Source organism: Malania oleifera, chromosome 6, assembly GCF_029873635.1.
Source record: "Malania oleifera isolate guangnan ecotype guangnan chromosome 6, ASM2987363v1, whole genome shotgun sequence".
In the NCBI taxonomy this organism is placed as follows: Eukaryota; Viridiplantae; Streptophyta; class Magnoliopsida; order Santalales; family Ximeniaceae; genus Malania; species Malania oleifera.
In genome coordinates, this window is record NC_080422.1 from 70,989,054 (window position 1) to 70,998,053 (window position 9,000).

Below are 9,000 nucleotides of genomic sequence, written 5' to 3' on the forward strand. Positions count from 1 at the left end.
TGCTCCTGGTTCATTCCCCACCACCTCAAACAACTTGGAAAAAAATAAGATGTTAAAAAAGGGGGTGGTGCATTAGAAACTTACAAATTAAGGGTGCCAACTAACTTCAGAAATTTTTGGACACCAGATTGCTTTATATCTTGATTAGAAAGTAAAGTTCAAATGTTCACATGCCGAGACAGAAATGGCTCCAATTCAAATAGAGCCGCCCCCTCCACTTGATTTTTTTATTTATAAATAAACTCTTACGAGATTACTTTAGTAGTTTTAAAAAATTTAGAAAGTGCAATATCATATTCAAAAAGCTCGAAAGAGATGATTACCCTCCACATTATTACTTTAGCTTATATCATAACCAAAATAGAAATGAATAAAAATTAAATGAAAATTTAATTATATAATATAGTAGTTGAAATTCTGAAATTATCTTTTTGCCTTCATTAGATGGGCAATTAGATTATGAAGTGTTGAATATATATGTATTTAAGGCTCATCCATTAAACCCATTATATTAGACTTTTTTTGATATGTGAACTTAAATTAATTATGAGTTTCTAACTTTTAAACAAAGGCTCATCCCAATTAGATACACAATTCCAAATTATTGTATTGCAGGGAAGTATATTTTAATAAAATAACTAAAAAGGTTGCAAGACTAGTTTAAGTGGCCAAATAGGTCCACTTGGTGAAATGACCAAAGTTAGATGAGCTAAACTTATATTAACAGATGAACTATGCTCATAAAGATAGACGAGTCATGCTTATATTGACAAAAAAGTTTTACTCATAAATATGCTAGCTCTACTTATAGAAACAAATGAGCTTTGTTTATATTGGTATATGAGCTTCACTCATTGACAAATGAGTATTGCTCATATTGAAAAATGAATTTTGCTCATAGATAAATGAACACTTCTTATTGACAGATGAGTTTCACTTGTAGATAAATGAGCACGACCTATATCGAACACTGACAAATGAGCTTTGCTTATAGATAGATGAACTTTATTCATATCAACTAAATTTTCTTCAAGATTTTTGAAGTAAAGATGTGGTAGCAAGGTGACTTTAATTACTTAGCTCCGAAACTCCAAATGCTTATATTTAGAAGAAGAGGGGATATAAAAATATGAGAAGGTATAGAAATGGCAATATGAGGAAATTTTTACATTTATGTGCATAGAAATGGCAATTTTTTATAAAAATATGAGAGGGTATAGAAATGGCAGGAGTTTCAGACCATTCAGGGTTTGTCGACGAACCCATTGTCTTCGTCGATGAACTCTCTTATTTGGCTCGTCGACGAGGACACGTGGACAGATGCCTATATATAGCCAAAAATTAGATTTTTAGTCTCGCAGCCCTTTCTCTCTCTAAGTTTGGCCTCTCCACCATCTCTCTTCGATTCCGGCTCGATTTAAGACCATTTCAACGATCATGAAACCTCTACGATGATCTAGGGGTGATTCTCTACAAGTTGAGTGGAGTGGATTGTTGATTTGGGGTCCTTGGGCACCACTCCAAAGTCAGGGTAAATGAGTTATTTTAGGATTTAAATGATTATTTAAAATATGTAGACCCAGGAAATGTGTTAGATGATAAATATACCGGGGATGAGTTGATTGAACTAGGGATAATGCGATTTCAGGGTTTGGAGTTCTGAATGCTGTGAGCGTGGTTTAGGATTTTTAGTAGGTATCAGGTAAGGGGATAGATTAAGTCAGACATTTTCAAAAAATTAATTATTGAATATATAGTATTTGATTCAGAAATTTATATATGATTTAGTATAGTTTTTGGGAATATTGATGTTGAACTGAGAAAATTTTGAAAACAGATTTAATAATCTTTTGTCAGCAAAATATGTTTTCCCAAGCCAGATAATTTATTATAGAGCAGTACTCACTTGTGTGTGACATGAATATAAATTTTACTGTAAAGAATGGTATGTCAGAATATTTTATGAATTCACAGTACAAGCATGATTTGACGACAATTTTTAGAAAAACTATTAACAATACAGAAATTAAATATTCAGTATATTATGATATTCAGCCGGTCCAGATGTCGTGAACTTATATATATATATATATATAATAATTTATTTAGAAATTATGATATGACAGATTTTGTGCAGAAATATGAAATGAGATATGTTTCAGTTATATATTATATGAAATGTACTATATGATATCAGAATCCCTGATGAACTAAGTTTTTTCAGAGCACGGTACCATAACTAGCTAAGCAGATCAAACAGTGTAACTCTTGTGTGCCGACTCGAGAAGTGTTGCAGAGAGTAGGATGGGCGGACCAGGTTGGTGTTAGTCGACAGTGCAACCACACTATTCAAAAAGTGTTGGGGTGGAGGCTGATTAGCCCCAAAGTATTGTGGAGAGTAGGATACCCACTGTGTGCCGACCCGAGAAGTGTTGCGAAGAGTAGGATAGGCGGACCAGGTTGGGTGGGCAATCGTGTGTAGTTATGTCATGTTTGACTTAACTTGGTAGGCCAGTCATGGTTAAGTCTAGCCGTCGGGCCGCACAACCCAATAATGCGTGGTTAATTCATGACTCAGCCTTTCATCCAGGGTATAATTTCAGTAATATACAAAGATAGCAGATGACAGATGATTTATATTTATACAGAAATTTAGTGTGATACAGTATGTTATATTGATTTACGATTTATTCAGATTTATACAGAATAGTTTTACCTGACTTGTCAAATGCAGTTAAACTATGTACAAATTTTCCTTACTTATCAGATACAGTTTATCACAAACATTATATGTATATAAGACAATAATACTTATGTTGCCACACACTGATATTAGTCTATCTCCCTTACTGAGAGGTGTCTCACCCTAGCAATACAAACTTTCAGGAAACCTAGACATACGAGCGGAGCGAGCTCCGAGACAGAGAAGGCTATTAGTGCTACCCTGGCTGAAGGGTAAGTAGTTGGATTGAGATCAGGATGGATTTTTGGGGTATGACCCTAGGATATTTATGGTCCTTTTTGGGATGTATATGTCTATTTTTGGTTACAGTAAAAGTCTGGTATTGTATATAAGGTTAAGTATATTATGGTTTCCGCTACATAGTTGTCATATATGTATATACAGGTTGATCCTCGGTACCCCTTTGGGCCCGGATTGACTCAGATTTATGTTTTATGGTATCAAAGTATAATTATTATTTATTTATATATATATATATATAGCAGAATTATCAGGGCGTTACAGTTCCTATTGGCTTGCTACTTTCCATGTCAAACTTCTTAAGCATGTCCCTTATATACTTAGATTGATTTATGAAAGTTTCATTCCTGGCTTGCTTAATTTGAAGTCCTAGGAAGTAATTTAATTCTCCTATCATACTCATTTCAAATTCCTCTAGCATACATTTTGCAAAATCCTTACACAAATCTTCGTTTGTAGCACCAAATATAATATCATCTACATAGATTTGAATGATGAGCTTATCTTCATTTTTAGATTTAATAAATAATTTGCTATCTACCTTTCCTCTAGAAAATCCCTTTTCTAGTAAAAATCCACCCAACCTCTCATACTAAGCCCTAGGGGCTTGTTTCAACCCATATAAAGATTTTGTTAATCTAAACACATTATCAAGGTTATGGATATCCTCAAGCCCTAGAGGTCGTGCCACATAGACTTCTTCATTTATAAATCCATTTGAAAATGCACTTTTTACATCCATTTGATAGAGTTTGAATTCCTCGTGGAATGCACAGGTTAATAACATTCTTATAGCTTCCATTCTAGCTATGGGAGCAAAAGCCTCATCATAATCTATTCCTTCTTTTTGGTTATATTCTTGAGCCACTAGTCTTAACTTTATTTCTTACTACAATTCCATTTTAATCCTTTTTATTCCTAAATACCCATCATGTTCCAATTATTGAATGATCATCGGGTCTAAGAACTAAAGTCCATACTTTATTTCTTTCAAATTGATTTAACTCTTCTTGCATAACAACTATCTAGGAATCATCATTTAAAACTTCTTCAATATTCTTAGGTTCTTCTTGAGATAGGAATACATAATGATTGCATATTGAAAACTAAGGTGTAGTCTCAAGAGGAGGGGTGAATGGGTTTAAAAATTTTCTTTTAAATCCTTTTAGGAATTCTTAACTTCTTGTTGATTTTTCAAACTTTCAGCAAAAGTTTATTTCTTTATTCAATCCACAACCACACAATCATTCAATCATCCAAGTAATCAACCAACCAAACCAATCAACCACAATTTGAAAGCAAACAACCAATCCAAGATTAAAATATGTAGCAATTTGGTAATGTAAGAACTTAAGATGGCTGTTTGTTTATATAAGTCCTGTGGATATGAATTTGAACCAAGCCCTGTAGTGAATGATAATTTATGCTTGTTGATATAAAGCTCTGTATTAATGGATTTGCTTCTTCAATATGATGTGCAATATAAAATCCAACACAATTTCCAAAAGTTTAGACTTTAAATAAACTTTTAGTTAAAGAGTTTTTGGGGTGTTGACCAAACAACGTACTCCCTTGTGTTTTTTGCAACGTATTGATCAACCAACGTACTCCCTATCGGTTTGCGCAAGCCCAAAAACAATTTATACTTCAGTTTACTTAATTTTCAAACTTCGTAGTATTTATGATTAAGAATTTAAAATATCCACACAGTTTATATATATGTTGGAAATTAAAGAGAGTAAGGGAAAGAGAGAGTGAGACATGAATTTTTACGAGGTTCGGCTTATACCCAGCCTACGTCCTCGCCTTTGGCAAACCACCAAAAGATTCATTAAACAAGTTCTTTTGCCGGGCGGAACAACACCGTTTACACACTCCTTTAGTAGGCTAGAGCCCGCCTTTCCAAGTGATATCCCCTCACTCGGTCTCTCCTTCAATAAGTCAGAGCAGTACCTCTCTAAGCGATACCCCACACATAGCCAACGATCAAAACACTTTGGAACCTCAAATAACTACAAAAAACAAATTGCGTACAAGTATACTCTCACAAAGAGCAGATTGGTACAATTTCAAAACTATATACTTCAATATAATTCAAAATATGAAATTCATATTGAAGCACTAAAAGTATATCACCGAATGGTTCTTTAAATGGATGAAAGAATTAGAACTTGTAGCACAATATTAGTGAGTGAGAATTAGTAAAAACTTAGTAAGCTTCGTGCAAAGTGAGAGCAAGAGAGAGCCTTGAATGATGAGAACAGTTGAGTGAGTATTGAGTGCTGAATTTGATTCTTGGTACTTAATTCAGTGATCTTGAGGCTTATTTATAGATTTGAAAAAGTATGTAACTTGGTCCCCAAGTGACTTGAATTATTCCCCAAGTTTTCATAAAGTTTGAGCCCCAAGCAATCTCATTTAAAAAATTTGTCCGTTATAAAAATTTAAAATATGCCACGTGGTAGTAGACTGACACTTTTGTTCAGTCGCTTGTCCAGTTACTTTAAAGGGGCAGTAGGGTGGCAGTCGCTTGGTGGAGCACTGGCAGTCTACTGGTGGGGCACAGTCAGTCTACTGGTGGAACACAGTTAGGCTGCTGTCAGGCTATTGTCAACTTCGAGTACCTTTAGATTTTTTTTGTCATAACTTTTTATATGTAACTCCAAATTTGACAAACTTGGTGTCAAAAGAAAGTTAAGAGAAAACCCTACAACTTTCATGTTGAACATTGTTTAAAATAAGGAGTTTTTGATAGAGAAAAATGCATCTCAATGCGGATGTAGAAAAATTAACAACATTTGGAAAATCCTCTTTTTGGTGCTTTTCATTCCAAAAATGATTCTAACCTTTTGAAATAATTTTTGACCTTATAAAAATATTTTACAATTATGTTAAAAGGTATCTAGGTCTAAGAAATTAACCTAAGAGTTTCATGCATCCATATTGAAATTATTTGAAGTACTTACATGAAATTTTTTATAGACTCTTTCAAATTTTCAATTCTTAAATTCTTTGAGGTCTTTATACTTGCTTCATTTTTCTTTGAGATTTCATCAAGTTCTCTTTAATCCTCATGCCCTCATGATCTTCAAACTTTATCTTTGAATCCATTTTTGAATCCATGCTTTAAGCTTCATATTGGTCATCCTTCTTTGAAATATAAGCTTCCATGAATCCTTCTGAACACTTGACCTTGCATTCATCATTGAATCCTGAAATGACATCACTTAACCAAATATGTTAAGTTCCACTTGTTTTTTAGCATCAAAACAAGATGTTAGGCCTGGTAAGACCAACAATCTCCACATTTTTTATGATGACAAATAAGAAGCAAAAATTGGAGTGAGCCTTAAAAAGACTTCCCTTTTCAATAAGCATCATCTTAACAATATTAATTTCAAAAACTCTTTTACAATCAATATTAATTTCAAAACTCTTTTACAATCATGCTCATCACTTCATTCAAGTTCAGGTTTATTAATCAATATCAAGTACTTCTCCTCCTTTTGATATATATTATGTTCATGCTCAATTTTGGCTTCAAACTTCTCCCTCTTTTGACATCTATCAAAAAGAGAAAAAAAATGATTAATGTCATACCTCGAAGCCGGAAATGGGACCCAGGGGTGAAAATGTAATCTAACATGTCCCTATATCCAATAATTGATCTAAAGATATAGTACAATGAATGAGGGTCCGACCCCATGGGGTTCCCAGGCACCCAATACACATCCACATATAGTCAAACACACAGTGGAAAAAGGTTTTTCAATATATATACGTACAATACCATACCAGAGTCTATACAACAGGAGTTTAAGTTCCATAGCACAAAACATAAACCCGATTATCAACCATACCCCAAAATGACAAATCGAGAACAAAAGTCCTAGCACTTACCCAAATGCTATCCACGGCACACCGACCACTACGCTCCTACACCAAGAAGCTAGTTCCGATTACCCGAAGGACCTAAAAATATGTACGTACAGCAGGGGTGAGACACCTCTCAGTAAGGAAGAATATAGGTTATATCGGTGTGTGGCATTCGAGTGTTATCATGATACACAATACATACATAGTTAAATGCAGTTCTAGTACTAGTTTCACAACAGTGCATACAAGCACACACACATATGATCAAGCAACTCGGTGTCATCACACCCTTCAGCCAGAAGCCGGCTTGCGATACCCAACGTTAGCGTGTAGCCGACCCACGATACACGGCGTCCACGACACATGGCTAGTTCTAGACTCCCATGGCATCGTATTGGTAAAAACTGGTGGATCCACACCCTTCGGTGATTAACCGGTAAGACTCATGCTCTCGGATATAGAGCCGGACACTTTTAGTACCTGGAACAACTCAGAACCCAGTACCGATTGATTTCCCCCAAAACACAACCATGCATGCTCATATAACCAAACAAACCACACCCATTTGGTAATCCAAAAATCATGATTTTCCAAACATATACAGTTTAAATAAAGTCAAGGCACAGTCATCCCTATTACACAGTATAAATCATTATATACATACGGTTTTCCAACAAAACCAGAGAATGCAGCCTAGTACCCCCCTTTTCCCCAAAAACTGTTACATGAAAAACCTACATTTTTACCCATTAGATTTCCCCAAATGAGTAACCGAAACACACACAGGACCGTGAACCACAGTTCTACTGAGTTCGATTTCAAAAATAACCGACATAAACTGAATCCCCTTACCTTTTCCCCAAATGACAAATCCCAAACTCCAAGGCCCCTAAACAGCGAACTGAGTTCCAAAACCTACAACCCACAGTATAGAATATACTCACGACTCCATTCTCTACAAAACTACTGGAACAGAAATGAAAATTGAGCCTTACCTCGATTTTATGCCAAAACCCGAAAATGCCTGAACCGAAAATCCAATTCGTAGAACTTGTAGAGAATCCTTCCACGATCCTTGTGGTAACGTCGAATCAACGATTCCGGTGACGAACGACAAAAAAATCTAGAGAGATGGAGAGTAGGTCGAGTTTCTAGAGAGATAGAGAGAGAAATTGAGTTTTCTTAGTTGAGAAGTAATGAAAATATCTATTTATAGTACCTTTAACTCAGTCGTCCCTGTCGACGAATCGAGTCCCTATCAACGAGCCCATGTAGGCACCTCATTGACGAAGCGGTGACCTCGTCGACGAGCCTGAGATTCTCGTTTTCTCGAAACCTCTCGGCTTCTCCTCATCAACAAGCACCTGAAATTCGTCGCTGAGAATTACAAAGCCTTCGTCGATGAACTCTGGCTTCGTTGACAAAGCATGCTTAATCACCATTTCTACCCTTCTCTTAATTATTTAAATTCATATATTATGGTTCAGGTTCTTACAACCTCCCATCCTTAAAAATTTCGTCCTTAAAATTTGCTATCTCTCATTCATAAACTTAAACACAAATACGCAACCTTAGAAAGAAACTAGCGACTATTACAACGTAGCCCCATCACAATATATACCTACCTTCATTTATGGCGGAGAAACACCATGGTTACAAACATAAACTGTCTTAGGAGTTCACAAATATACACACTCCCCAAGATTAACCACCTATTCCAATATAAAGTAGGCTAATGTACATAACTCAGAATAACTGTGGATACTTCCGGCGTATTTTTGCTTCCAATTCCCAAGAAACTTCCTCAACCTCGTGATTCCGGCATAATACCTTCACCAAGGATATGTCCTTGGTACGTAGCTTCTGAACTTTATGGTTCAGAATCTGAACAGGTATCCCTTTATATGCTAAAGTATCCCCAATCTCCACATCTTCGTAGCTAATAACATGTGAAGGATCCAGCACGTACCTCCTCAACATAGATACGTGAAACACATCATGGACCTCGAGAGTGCTGGAGGTAGTGCAATCCTGTAGGCTACCGGACCCACTCGCTCAAGAACCTCGAATGGTCCGATGTACCTTGGGCTCAGCTTGCCCTTCTTCCCAAATCTCATCACCCCTTTCATCGGAGAGATCCT